The sequence below is a fragment of the Anomaloglossus baeobatrachus genome, chromosome 1 (assembly GCF_048569485.1).
Source record: "Anomaloglossus baeobatrachus isolate aAnoBae1 chromosome 1, aAnoBae1.hap1, whole genome shotgun sequence".
In the NCBI taxonomy this organism is placed as follows: Eukaryota; Metazoa; Chordata; class Amphibia; order Anura; family Aromobatidae; genus Anomaloglossus; species Anomaloglossus baeobatrachus.
The window spans coordinates 837,961,132-837,976,665 of NC_134353.1; the positions used below are offsets into that span (position 1 = coordinate 837,961,132).

At 40.7% G+C, this 15,534-nt stretch overlaps 1 protein-coding gene and 1 long non-coding RNA gene across 2 annotated transcripts in view; one reads left to right on the plus strand and one right to left on the minus strand.

Moving 5' to 3' along the window:
* HAPLN1 (hyaluronan and proteoglycan link protein 1) overlaps positions 1 to 15,534 on the plus strand; it is a 180,385-nt gene that overhangs the window by 43,996 nt on the left and 120,855 nt on the right. The window lies entirely within an intron of this gene.
* Positions 10,187 to 15,534, minus strand: part of LOC142253865 (uncharacterized) — a 44,727-nt gene continuing 39,379 nt past the window's right edge. The window contains exons 2-3 of the long non-coding RNA XR_012726900.1: positions 15,404 to 15,496; positions 10,187 to 11,281 (exon numbers count right to left, since the gene is read on the minus strand). This is a non-coding gene — a long non-coding RNA (uncharacterized LOC142253865). The remainder of the gene's footprint in view (positions 11,282 to 15,403; positions 15,497 to 15,534) is intronic.

A 15,534-nucleotide genomic window follows, 5' to 3' on the forward strand; every position in this document is an offset into this window, starting at 1 on the left:
GCATGACATATAGAATATCAAATGGATTTCACTCGTCAATTACTCTGGATGAAAAATTGACTGATTTATTATATGCAGAAATGAGCAAAACCTTACAAACACTTAGGACCACTTTACACGCAACGACATCGCTAACGAGATGTCGTTGGGGTCACGAAATTCATGACGCACATCCGGGCTCGTTAGCGATGTCATTGCGTGTGAAACGCAGGAACGACCGTTAACGATCAAAAATACTCACCATATCGTTGATCGTTGACACGTCATTCTAATCACAAATATCGTTGCTGCTGCAGGTACGATGTTGTTCCTCGTTCCTTCAGCAGCACACATCGCTATGTGTGACACCGCAGGAATGAGGAACATCATCTTACCTGCGTCCACTGGCAATGAGGAAGGAAGGAAGGAGGTGGGCAGGATGTTACGGCCGCTCATCTCCGCCCCTCCACTTCAATTGGGCGGCCGCTTAGTGACGCTGCTTTGATGCTGCACGGACCGCCCCCTTATAAAGGAGGTGGTTCGCCGGTAACAGCGACGTCGCTAGGAAGGTAACGGTTGTTAGCGATGTTGTGATGCAGCGATTTGCCCGTGACGCACAACCGACGGGGGTGGGTGCTTTCACCAGCGACATCGCTGTGTGTAAAGTGCCCTTTAGGACAATTAAAAGGAAAAGTAGCACATTTTTTTTTTTATAAAAGTACAACTTATTCTATCTGATCTATCAAAAACTAGTTTTTTAGAATTTATCTTTCCATCATGATAACAAGATGTAGGAATACAATAAACGTCATGTCTAATATCATAAAAAAAGCTTTAATTGCATGTATCTCAAAGCAAGTAAACTCTCCATTCCCTATTGCACTACGTTCACATCATTTTTTCTGAAATTACATTTAATTACTGCAACACGATCAGAAATTTTGACCATAATCAATTTAATTGAAAAATTGTTTCAAAGGAATAATTGGATTGCGAGGAAAGATCATTTCTTCTGATGACCGCTTTAGTTATGTTGATCCATTTTCTCGAGAGAGTTAACAACGTAACACTAATTGTCTTTTTGTTTGGTGCACAAGAAAACTTTTCATTAATTAACAAAAATGCATGCGATGTTTAGAGTATACGCTCAGGTGACCACGAGAAAGACACATATTTGTTGTCATGTTTGGAACATTCTTTAATAAAATCAACATTCAAATGTGATGTCTACATTTTTATGGACCTCAGATATAGTCTTGCATTAGTCAGTCATTCATTGCTAAAATTTTTGAAATTGTCAAAAAAGATTGTGTAAGAGGAATTTGTGTGACCTTTCCATTACTGTACCTTTAACCATGCTTCTAGTATGCAACCATTTTCTATTTGCAAAAAAGACATTCTTTAGTGCAAAATAATTTTCTCCTACAGAAGCAAAACAATCTTAAAGGGGACTCGTCACCAGGTTTTTCCCTTATGAGCTGTGGCCACAACCAGTGAGCCCTTATATACTGAATTCCAGAATACTGTATGTAAGAGCCCAGGGTGCCCTGTATAATGTAAAAACACCTTTATTATATTCCCGTAGGGGACAGTCTGGTCCGATGGGTGTCGCAGCTCTCAGTCCGGTGCCTCCTCTCTTCTTGCGATGGCTGTCCTTCTGCCCAGCCCCGTGTGCATGATGCATCCTGCAACATTCACAGAGAGGCCTCCATTGCGCTAATGCGCATGCACAATTCTCTCTGCCCTCAGCCGTGCAAATCAAGTATGTATGTGCAAGAGTGTAATGGAGGCCTCTCTGTGAATGATGCAGGACGCGTCATGCGCACAAGGCTGGGCAGGAGGACGGTGATTGCACAAGATGGGGAGGAGCCAGACCAGAAGCAGCGACATGCATTGGACCGGACCGCCCGATAGTTGAGTATTCTAAAGGTGTATTTTACGTTATGCAGCGCGGCCTGGGCTCTTATGTACAGCATTCTGAAATGCTGTATATAAGGACTTACTGGAGATGTCTGCAGCTCATAAGGGAAAAAACAGGTGACAGGTTCCCTTTAATGTTCCTATTATTTTAAATTATACATTATGATTAGCCGTTACAGTTACACTTTGCGGAAATCTTGCATTGGAACATATAAACAGCATCATTGCTTTTATTCAATATTTAATGTGGTTATATTTATTGTTTGTTTACCTAGGCCCCAGTGGGCAGTAGGCAACACCATATTTTCCAGGAGATCAAAGTTGAGCTATAGATTTTGGGTAAACCAACTTGGTCTTTATGGTTCCTATGAAGGTTACCCTTTACCACTGCTTGTCCTGCCTAGATGTGTCTAACAGGAGTACAACAATATCTTGTATATGATGACAATAGCACCTTACAACTGCAATATTACTACTTTTCTTTAGGAATTCCTGCTGACCATTACAACTCATGGTTATACATAAGTGCACATGAGCAATACTTGCATTTTTACAAATGAGTGTGGTCACTGACCTTCGATAGCTAACACACTTCAAATTCAAGTTGAAGAGGAATAATACCTCTGTAATGCTGGAGGGGGTATGTCACGCTGACCAGTGTGGACTCACTGCACTATGTGCCAGGCTTACCCCGGAGGGGCGTGACTAAGTGTCTACCAGATCTTCACTAGTGGCTCTAATGTTGAGTATAGGCTAAGCTGCCGGTAGACACCAGGTAGTACTCCAAGACAGTCTCCAGGTCTGCAGCAGCTTACTGGCGGGTCAAACACATGGAAACGAGATACAGGAGGGTGAGACAGAGGTGTAGTCAGGTTCAAGGTTGGCACAGGTTAAGTTTACAAAGCTGAGGTTAGGAGTGAGGGGTCAAAAAGGACGAGTATGCGAGACAGGTCAATAACTGAAGAATCAATACAGACAAGCACACAAAGAAGACATTAGCAAGCACGATCAGGCAGAGAGTATTGGGAGCAACTGCCTAAAATAGGCCCTGCTAGATAGGGATAGGCCAGGGAATCTATTCTGTGCAGGACACTGCAGGTTAAATTCCTTGCCATGCCCCCCTAAGGACAATGGAAGCTACGTACATCAGTGGAAAGGAGTGTTGGTATGTCTGATATGAGGAGACACTGTGAGTGGAACCTCATGAGTGGGGCGGCACTGAGGTGGTATGTGAGTGAGATGCCGCTGTGACAGCCTCTTTTAGAGAAATGTTAAGCCTCATATTTGACTGCTTACTCCTCTATTGGCTAGTGTCCTCTTGTGTCATCCTATCTATGTACTGAAGCCTATCTGATATGAGCTACACAAAAAGCTCAATGATATGATGTCTCTATAACTACATCTGAAGGGAGACTCACCGGAGGCTACCTCTTGTTTATGCCCTTGTTTTGAGACCCTCATCATGCCTTTGGTTTAGTTTTTCACTTAGTACACGAGAGTTCTGGCTGTACTGGGGCTCAGCTACACATTATCTCACTTTCCACCTGCCAGCTCTTCTTATAGTCTATGGTGCCTAGTGGCAGCAGCTAATATTACAGTTATACATTCAATATATTGGGTATTAGAAGTTGTATACTACAGGCCCATTAAATAGATTATTTATATGCAGAAAATAAGAAACATTTAGTAATTTAACAAGGTAGGGGAAACTTTCAACATCCTAGCAAGTAATTTCTGCTTCAGAATGCAATTATACAGAATGCCACGTTAGGCAACTCATACTTTGTACTATATCATTAGAAAGATAGAGACTTAAATTAAGTCCTATTGTGTATTTGGATTCTGCGTCCAAGCTGAGGCTATAACCTATGTTTTCTAACAGGATTTAAATATGTCAAATAAAGAATATGTTGCTTACCGGCATGACTTTGTGGACTCTTAGGAAACAAATATATCAACTGCCGTAAAGGAAAGTTGATAGACATAAAGTATATTTCATGTAAAACTATCTCATAGGGAAGAAAGAATAATCATCAGCATTTCAAGGATTTTTTAGGGCATTTTCTAAAGCATATTTGTAAAATACAAATCTAATATTACCGTATTTTTCGGACCATAAGACGCACTTTTTTTCCCCCAAATGTTGGGGGAAAGTGGGGGGTGCATCTAATGGTCTGAATGTAAGGCATGGCTGCGGGGAATGAGGGTGCTGCGGTGGAGCGGGTCATCGGGGGCACGAGCAGGCAGCAGCAGCGCCTGCCGTGACCACGTGGGCCCGCTCATTACATATGCATGCCCATCCTCCCGCCCATCTCTCAGCGCTGACAGGTGGGCGGGGTGATGAGCGGGGACGCGCGTGAAGTAAACAGCCAGCCGTGATCACCCCTGGCAACTACAGCCAGGAGTGATCATGTGCGGCTGTATTCACTGCTCCTCGTGCATCATCATCAGCGCGGGGTGCAGTGAATCAGTGCACATTACTCACCATTCCCCGCAGCACCGCAATGTCCTCCTGATTGCCGGCCGCGCTGTGTAGAGACTAACGGGGCTCACAGCGATGACGTCATCGCTGTGCGCACGTGTCCACACAGCATCGCCGGCACAGACAGAAGGAGATCGCGGTGCAGCAGGGAGCGTGGCCGGCTCCACACAGCGCTGCCGGCACAGACGGAGGAGGAGCGACGCTGCGTGGAGCGAGGAAAGGTGAATATAAATGTTTATTTTATTTTTTTTATGTGTGTTCCGCAGGATGATGGGGCACATATGAGCAGGATGATGGGGCAAATATGAGCAGGATGATGGGGCAAATGTGAGCAGGATGATGGGGCACATGTGAGCAGGATGATGGGGCACATGTGAGCAGGATGATGGGGCACATGTGAGCAGGATGATGGGGCACATGTGAGCAGGATAATGGGGCACATGAGCAGGATAATGGGGCACATATGAGCAGGATGATGGGGCACATGTGAGCAGGATGATGGGGCACATGTGAGCAGGATGATGGGGCACATGTGAGCAGGATGATGGGGCACATGTGAGCAGGATGATGGGGCACATGTGAGCAGGATGATGGGGCAAATATGAGCAGGATAATGGGGCACATGAGCAGGATAATGGGGCACATATGAGCAGGATGATGGGGCACATATGAGCAGGATGATGGGGCACATATAGCAGGATGATGGGGGACATATAGCAGGATGATGGGGGACATATAGCAGGATGATGGGGGACATATAGCAGGATGATGGGGGACCTATAGCAGGATGAGAGACCTATAGCAGGATGAGGCACATATAGCAGGATGAGGGACACACACACACACATACATACATACATACATACACACACATATATATATATATATATATATATATATATATATATATATATATATATATATATATATATATAAAAATAAATATAAGGATGGGGATTATATACAAGGCAGGAGAATCATTACCAGGATGGGGTACCTTACTAGAGAATTTGGGGACATTACCCCCATAATAGTGTGTCAGCAGCAGATCCTCGCCCCATAAGTGTGTCATGACCACATTTTTTGCTTAAAATTTTATTTTCCTATTTTCCTTCTCTAAAACCAGGGTGCGTCTTATGGTCCAGTGCGTCTTATAGTCCGAAAAATACGGTAAATAATATGCAATTTCTCTGCATCTATATTATAAAAATACAATTTGTAAATGTAATATAAGAATAAAACAGAATTAAGGCCCTGTCACACACAGAGATAAATCTTTGGCAGATCTGTGGTTGCAGTGAAATCATGGTCATATTGTTCCATTTGTACACAGCCACAAACCTGGCACTGATTGGCCACAATTTCACTGCAACCACAGATCTACCACAGATCTACCACAGATCTACCACAGATCTACCACAGATCTACCACAGATCTACCACAGATCTACCACAGATCTGCCACAGATCTGCCACAGATCTGCCACAGATCTGCCACAGATCTGCCACAGATTTATCTCTGTGTGGGACAGGGCCTTTAGTCCTCATGCTTACACCCGTATTGCAGGTCCATGTTAGGCCGATTGGTGTTGTGGCAATTCCTATAGCCCATGCATTACCTCTGAGCGCATGAATCTATTCACATAAGCATAAGAAGATTTTTTTTAACATAGCCATGAGCTTGTAGCAGAAAAAAACTGTGACATGGTCTTATATGTGTTCTGTTGTGTTACGAGGTTTTTCTGCCCTTCTAAGATCAATAGGATGTCTCAATCATTGGGTAGCACAAAAAATCAACTCTTCTATCTTGTAATATTTAATGTTAAACCAAGCAACAGACCTTCCTTGTAATCCACCACTACAAAGATGTGTTAGTTGTTCTAATATTTCCATTACCAGGCTGTCACGGGTGTGTCACATGTGACAGATAATCATGTGGTTTCTGGCCACAGAAGGTCACAGCATCTGACTGCGTAGAATGCTCCCTTACTTTCCATTTTTCCTGCTGCCAGTATTCATTGGTAGCTTTCCTGCTGGATTCATCTCTTTCCCTTTTGGACCCAGCAGGAGCTTGACTTTCACCCAGCTTTTGACTATCAGTATTCCCTTGGGGTTCAAATATCCCTTCCTTCCTTTGGACTACACTGGTGATATTTTCAGTTCCTTCAAGCCGAGGTTGCAAGTAGGTGGTTTGTACTCCTCTGTGGTATTGTTGCTGAAAGCTCTGCTGAACGTCTACCTGAATCATTGAATGATAAGTAGTTCATGCATTTTCCCCTGAGTGTCACCCTTGTGTTTTCCACAGTTGTTTAGTGGGGTTGACAAAGAGCTCATCCCATCTGTTTCCTTTTTAGGGTCCAGCACTAGGGATATCTAGGGTCAGGTATCCACCTCGGCACATTAGTGCGGAACTTATCTAGGGTGGTGAGGGATCCCATGGACCAGCAGTAGGTTAGGTCAGGGGTCACCATCTTGCCTCTCCCTAGACACAGGGTTTCCCTTCCCTTTTGCCATGCGCTTGGTACTTCCCCGTACCTAGCGTGACAGAGGATTTCTCAGGGAAAGATCGTTATCCTTGCATGTTCATGGGAAGTTCTATATATGTTTATTCTTTCTAATTCTCCTGGAACGTTCCTGAAAAATAGGAGAACCTCTTGAATGCCAGATTTATTTGTCAAATCTCCCAGGCTCATTACTAATCTCCTAGAGACCTCTGGGACATCTGTAGGTCTGAAAGGTAGGTATCTTTCCTGCTGTGTGTGAATAGGTCACTGAGGGATGTAGAAAGTGTGCAAGAGTTATAGCAGGATATGGCTTGAATAAGGGACATTTCACAAATCGATTTGAGATGTAAACTATGAGATTATTTATATATGAGTATAGTTGGTATGAGTCGATTCATTCAATATGATCCATTAGCTACATAAATAATCTATGGCCCCTGCACAGAAACTGAGACATCTATCCCTTAACTAACGGTATCCGTGGCTTTTCAGTTAATTAGCTAGCCTGGCATGACATCATCACTGTCATATGATGCACCTTTGACGGTGCACCAGGTCGGCTATTCAAAAAATGTCATCAGGAAAGAAGCAGTTCTCAGCTCCTACCCAGCATCCACAAATTGATCCATTTTCTTCCAGTTATTTTTTGTGTTTGACATGCATAATTACATAGGACTTTTAGTCCATAGTGTCCTATTTAGTGGACCCCAGGCTGTTAAGGATTTGTTTTTTAATGCAAAAAAAGAAAACCCCCAGGAATAGCTAACCATAAAAAATAAAGCTCAATACAAAACCTCTCTCCCCAAGCAATAGAGTTAACGAACAGTGATGGAAACAATAACCTTGCTAGATTGTGAATATGTTAACTGACAGAAAATCCTTTGGGAATTGCCAGCATTCCTACACAATATCATTTCTTCTTTTATGTGTTTTATAACTATGACAACAACTCAAAAAATGACACCATAAGAGATATGTGGAATTGAACCAAGATCCTGATATGTATAAAAGCATCACTATATGATAACATTGAAATATAAGGTCATATTCATTATAATGAGGCCTAAATACAGAATATACCACACTTGTACCTCGGTGCAATCTCATATTCTATATATATATTTATATACCATATATAGTTGGTTTTTACCTAACATGTTAATGAGTATGACCTAAATAGATGCCCTCAAGACATGGTGAAGCTTATTGTTTTATGGAGAACAAGAAATGTAAGTGTCTCCCTATGAATATACAAGGATTTGGGTGCCATCACAAGATTGCGTGTCTGGTACCTTGGTTCCCATAGGGAAACAGTAATGTTGAATTACAGAGATGGCACAATTGTAATGCACCGTGCATGGAGCCAAAACTTATAGTGTAACCTTAGAAGTGGGGTGTCCTGAAAATCGAAATATCTGAGGGTAATTTGAAATACTCCGGTATTATTATTTATGAGCAAATGGTTTTTCTCCCAAAAAAGCAACATACCAACTGATGTGTCAGCAGGGTAACCACACAAATTTCTTTCAGCCTAATTGGATCAGCTTTATACAATATTGCTAAATGTAAAAAAGCACCAAAGCTACGTTTCAAGCTCAGTTTTAATTTTACTGTACGTCTTTCTAACATGGAGGACTTTAACAGAAATCCATTTTGAGTGACAAGCCTCTTACAGTGTAAAAAATGTTCTTTACCTCCAAAACCACAAACTGTAATTGATCCAATCCGTTTGTGCTGACATATTATCCAATGTTGTTTTATACATCCAGATGTTTAACTAATTTACTGTAGTTGCCAATGCTTGTGTTATTGAAGTTGTGTGAATGAAAATAGTGATGTTAAAAGTTATTTGCAGTGAAGGGTTTTGTTCTTTTCAAAAAATAATCACATTGAATAATTTTTTCCCTTTTTTTGAAATCCAAAATGCTTTTAATAGAATCTGTTGGGGGATATAGATTCCTATACCATCATCAACCTGTTATCCAGAATGGTAGCACATAACATGATGACTTTTCATATTCTGGCTGAAGCAACTTAACAAAAAAGTACAGTTAATTTCAAGGGACCGGTAGGATGGATCTCCTAAACCAAGCCACTCCTCCTCCTGGCTTGACTGACATCCCATAGCCTAGGTATATTATCACAAACCACCTCCAATTGCATGTGGCTTAAGCACAGTGATATGAGGTGCACTATCCTCAGCTTCATCTGAGCCTTGCGTACCTTTTATATTCATCTGGAGTTTTCCTCTGATGATGTTCTTGGTCTTATAGACATAAGTCAAGCCAGGAGGAGAATCCACCGTGGTGACTTCTCAGCACAACAACTCCATCCTGGTGGTGGCTGACAGTGTATTAGGACAATAACCTTAGGATACACATACATACCGTGTTCTAAAAATATATATCCTGTTGATATCTTTGATCTCATGAAGCTGTAGGCTTTAATCAGATGCAGGAAAACAAGAAGAGGGGATCAGCTCACCGTAGGTGCAGGTAGTATTCATCCAGACTCCACTGCAGGTGCACGAATACATGTGGGTGGCTTCCACAGATTACAGAACGAAAAGGTGAGTATCCAGCACCAATCTGAATAAAACTCAAAGTTTATTTCATCATTAAAATTGTGATAAAAAGCAAAACACTGACGCATTTCAGACATCAATAGTTAGTCGTAGGTTTAATCAGATGCAGCTGGAAAGAGATAATTGCGCAAATAGTGTCTTATCCAATGACTAAATTATGAGAAATATCCTGGAGAGGCTCACCTCTTATGGTTGTCAGGTCACAACCACCATGAACACCTGGAGGCCGCAGCAGAACCCACGCGGGGATCAAACAGTGTAGAAGGAGAAAGGCTTAATCTTTCACGCAGCCACACAGTCCAAACGATGTGGATCAATTATGATTTATTAGTCAATGCATTTCAAAGTCATTATAGACTTCTTCATCAGGGCAGTCATATCATGATAAGCAGCAAACAAGAGTTGTAATCATCAAAAAATTGTTAAAAAATTGTAATCATCAAAAAATTATTACAACTCTTGATGCAGTTACATTGATTGATACATGAGGGTATATTAAACCGCTTTTGGTTTTTGACTTTTAATTGTTTTTTCTTGTTGTCAGCATTGGTGCCTTTTGACTTTAGGACTTCCCACCCTCTCCTTTATCCTGATGATATAAACCCTTGTTTGCTGCTTATCATGATATCAGTAGTCCTGATGAAGTCTATAATGACTTTGAAATGCGTTGACTAATAAATCATAATTTATCTACATTGTTTGGACTGTGTGGCTGCTCAGAAGATTAACCCTTTCTCAAACTATATTGTTTGAAACTGCAGACTTGTCCTTCCTGTCTCATTGGAGTTAGCCTTTGCTTGTCCTTTCTTCTCAATTCTCCCCTTAGGTCTCTGTCAGTCTCAGTAGATGTTTTGTCATTACAACATCTTCCTTACACTCTACTGGTTGTGGTGAAACACATACAGATTTTATATGAAAAAGAGAGAAACAGAAAGTAAGCTATGCACAAAGGCTGACATACTGCACTAAGGAGGAATTTACATATTTCTTATTTTAATATCTACAAAAAAACAAAGATTACATCCTAAAACAGAAGCATTTTGGTTGGAGGGTCTTCTGGTCTAGACGGACGATTTTTATGCTTTTTTCACAATTTTTTTTGTGGAAAAAGTACAAGTATTTTTGGATAGGGCTTTTTTTTTTACTATATAATTACACGTGTTTGCATATTTCTAACACATTTTTAGATCATGAAAATATTATAAAGTGCTGTAGAAGTGACATGGACAAGGAAAACAAAATGGTGCTGAGCAGTGGCCACGATCCCGGCTGTTTTACTTGTCTGAAACAAAAAAACTAAGACATTCTTAATTACTATGAATGTCGCTATATGCAGTAACAGAATTAAAAAAAACATGAAAATTAAAAAATGGAATAATGATGAAAAGTGAGCATCGAGTTTTGGCACAATTGGAGGCCTGTCTAAATTACAAAAATAAAGATTTCGACTTATATAGTGAAAATGTGTGCAAAAACTCGACTCAGTTGATTCTGGAGATATTGAGGCCACCATTTCGAAAACAGTGGTTTCTAGAAAAATGGGTTTAACGTTTTTCGTACTTATCATACAGAGATACTTTTACTTATGATTAATGAGCTACTCCAGAACCATAGATTGATCATTTCTTGTGTTCATAACATTCCTGCAGAGCTGCTTTCTCTTTTCTGCAATGAAATCTTTCGAATGGAGTCAGATGAGCGCCACTCTGAGCGATGTAAACGAGCCTCGTCCATAGGGTGCGCGTACATCTCCACTTGCTGTTCAACAGTCATTTCCGTTATGTCCATTACTTTAAGAATTTTCAGAAATTCCCTGTTAAAGATAATTATTATCAAAAATGTAGCTATGTATATAGACATCGCTCACTATAAGGTGGTAGAACTTTTTTAATATTGCGCATCGAGCTAAATCGTTTTGCAGACGTATTCTACACACTAAATATATAGAAAAAATAATAATTTTTCCGATCCGCCAGACTAGAAGACCCCCTTAAACAAGCATAACATTTTTATTATATATACTGTAACATAACTTATTTAGTTATTTTGATGTCATAAGCACTGAAAGTCCACCCCGAATAACTCAACTGATTACTGTGCTAAAATAAAAAGAATAGTTAATTATTTTTATCCAACATCAACACTTAGCTTTCATAATACCAAATGTTCGTTGTGTGGTTGGATGTGAAAATAAAATCCTAAATGCTACAGTACAAGAATAAACTGTACTTGCAACATAGCAGGAATGTAAGTATTGCCATGGAATTCAGCAGCAAAGTAACATAAATATACCGGTAATTAGATTTAAAAAAAAATATGTCACAATCGTGAGTAAATGTTACATTGTTTTAAAACATAGTTTATTTCTAAACATTTTCTAATTGAAATCATCCCAGAAATATCAAATTAATTGTAGAATGTTATACAATACCGAAATACGTGAACATATGAAGCAGAAAAAAATGCATCTTCTGATCTTATATGCAGTGCCATAAAACGTATTCATTTCATACCCAGTGAACTTTTCAATATTTTTTCACGTTACACCCACAAATGTTAATGTATTTTATTGGTATTTTATGTGATAGACCAAGACAAAGTAGAAATTATTTGTGAAGTGAAAAGAAAATGATACATGGTTTTCTGAATGTTTAAAAAATATAAATCTGAAAATTGTGATGTGTGTTTGTTTTCAGCCCTCCCGAGTCAATCATGTGTAGGACCACCTTTTGCTGCAATTACCGTTGCAATTTTTTTGGATACAAGTGCATCTAAATAAATTACAATATCATCAAAAAGTTAATTTATTTCAGTATTAATACAAAAAGGGAAATGCATATATTATATAGAGTCATTACACACAGAGGGATCTATTTCAAGTGTTTATTTCTGTTAATGTTGATGATTATGGCTTACAGCCAATGAAAACCCAAAAGTCATTATCTCAGAAAACTAGAATAATTAGCAAAAAATAAACATGAACTACAAATGTTGCATTCCTTGTGTCAAGCCACTCATGACCAATAGACAACGCTAAAAGCGTCTTACCTGGGCCAAGGAGAAATAGAACTGGACTGTTGCTCAGTGGTCCAAGGTGTTGTTTTCAGATCAAAGTAAATTTTGCATTTCATTTGGAAATCAAGGTCCCAGAGTCTGGAAGAAGAGTGGAGAGGCCACAATCCAAGCTGCTTGAGGTCTAGTGTGAAGTTTCCACAATCAGCGATGGTTTGGAGAGCCATGTCATCTGCTGGGGTAGCTCCACTGTGTTTTATGAAGACCAAAGTCAGCACAGCCATGTACCAGGAAATTTTAGAGCACTTCATGCTTCCCTCTGCCAACAAGCTTTTTGGAGATGGAAATTTCATTAGCACTTGTCCACACTGCCAAAAGTATCAATACTTGGTTTAATAACCACAGTATCACTGTGCTTAATTGGCCAGCAAACTCACCTAACCTAAACCCCATAGAGAATCTATGGGGTATTTTCAAGAGGAAGATGAGAGACATTACACCCAACAATGCAGACAAGCTGAAGGCTGCTATCAAAGCAACCTGGGTTTCCATAACACCTTAGCAGTGCCACAGGCTGATCGCCTTCATGCCACGCCACATTGATGTAGTAATTCATGCAAAAGGAACCCTGACCAAGTATTGAGTGTGTAGCGCCCCTGAAGCCATCAGGAGCTACACTGAACTACATCCTGTCAAAGATGCAGGGCCTAACCCCAGGGACCCAGAAGACCAGTGGCGGTATCCCTGTCTTTCCCATTTCTAAGGACTGGTGACAGGCTAGGGTTGGACCCAATGGATGGCCACCTAGGGGTTGAACTGATCCAGTCCACTAGATGACAACCAGGGGGGAAGGGTCAGACAGTCAGTAAGTGGAAGCGAAAGGAGATGGACATAACGGTACTGACGGGAGAGTGTAGCAGTGACCTGCCAGGCTCAGGTGTGTGGTTGCCGAAGTAGTATGGTGGCGTACTCTCGGGACCATAGTACCGACGGGGTGCAGAGCCCTAGGTCAGGAAAACGCTCCAGGCAGACCTAATAAAATCTGCACAGTGAAGTGACCATCCATGACGTCACTGACCTAAAGGTTCGGGGCACAGTAACGACGGGAGAACCTGGGAATGAGACAGAGATCTGTCCCAACAGGGTTCAAGTTACCAGCCATACAGACTAAGACTGAAAGACAACCAGATACTCCAAGACATGGGGACCCACCAACCAGAGACAGATGCAGGGGAAGACACCCATCAGGTCACCACACCGGCACTGGAACTAAGGGAACCAGTGGTGAGGACTAGCCTTCTTTGGGTTGCCACTGCCAGCCATATCGACGCTGTGAGTAAAGAAACCTGTTACACTGCAATCCCTTGTGTGGCCTACCTTCCTTTCGCACCCAATGCCATCATCTATCCCCTGGGGCCTGGACCTACTTGCGGAGAGCCCAACATCCAGGCTGCCATTAACATCAGCCCCAGTAGTGAGAAACTGTGCAGCGGCGGCTCCATCTACAGTATATAGCCGCAAGCCGCAAGTGGCGTCACGTCAAAAACTTTATTATCATTCCCATGTACATAACCCCTTTAAAGCGACCCCCAGGGTCATGGAACTGGGCAATGGCCACCCAGTAAACTGTCCCAATAAATATACCGCCTGGGACCGAGAACCCAAAAGTCCTGGGGTGCGTCAAGTGCATTGACGCACTTACTGATAATTTTCAGTAGCAGCCAACATTTTTGAGTTTAAAATCCTTTTTTAAGTTGGTCTTATATGATAGTCTTATTTTCTGAGATAATGTCTTTTGGGTTTTCAGTGCCTGTAAGTCATAATCATCAACATTAACAGAAAAAAACACTTGAAATAGATCACTGTGTGTGTAATGACTCTAATATATGAATTTCGCTTTTTGTATTAAATTACTGAAATAAATTAACTTTTTGATTGTATTATAATTTATTGAGATGCACTTGTATGTCTCTACCAGCTTTGCACATATAGAGAGTGAAATTTGTGCCAGTTCTTCTTTGCAAAATAGCTCTAGCTCAGTGAGATTGGATGGCGGCATCTGTGAACAGGAATAGTCAAGTGTTGTCACAGATTCTCAATGCGAGATAGGTCTGGACTGTGACTGGGCCATTCACACACATGAATATGCTTTGATCTAAACTATTTCATTGTAGCTTTGGTAGTATGTTTAGGGTCATTGTTCAGCTGGAACCTACACTCCAGTCTCAAATCTTTGGGTGACTCTAACAAGTTCTCCTCTAAAATTTTCCTTTATTTCTCTGCATCCATCTTCTCAACAACTGTGACCAACTTCCCTGTCCCTGCTAAAGAAAAACATGCCCAGAGCATGATGCTACCACCATCGTGATTGATGGTGGGGATGGTGTTTTCAGGGTGATGTGCAATGTTAATTTTTCAGCACACTTAGTGTTTTGTATTGAACCCAAAAAGTTTCTCTTTGGTCTCATGATCAGAGCACCTTCTTGGTCCACGACATGCAAACTACAAATGAGATTTCTTATGTCTTGCTTTCCAAAATGGCTTTCTTCTTGCCACTCTTCCATAAAGGCCAAATTTGTGGGTAATGCACCTCACAATTTTCAGATTCATATTTTTAAAATACTTAGAAAACCATGTATCATTTCCTTTACACTTCACAAATACTTACTGCTTTGCTTTGGTATATCATATAACATCCCAATAAAATAAAGTTAAGTTTATGGGTGTAATGTGAAAAAATGTGGAAAAGCTCTTGGGGTATGAATACCTTTTTCAACGCACTGTAAATAGGTCTGGAATGCTAAATAAACACTTACGCCTATTCACGTTTTGTTTAGATGGAAAAAATCAGGGCAACATAAATAGTTTATTATGACTATAAAAATCAGTGGTTTCTCATATAAACAGCAAGAGCTTATCTTACCTTTGTATCATATCCAATATATGAGAATTTCATGAGCAATCCAAGCTATCATTCAATAGTATTAAATACATGCTTTGATAAACGCGGAGATATCTGAGAATGCAAATTAATTTTATTAAAAGTGTGTTAAG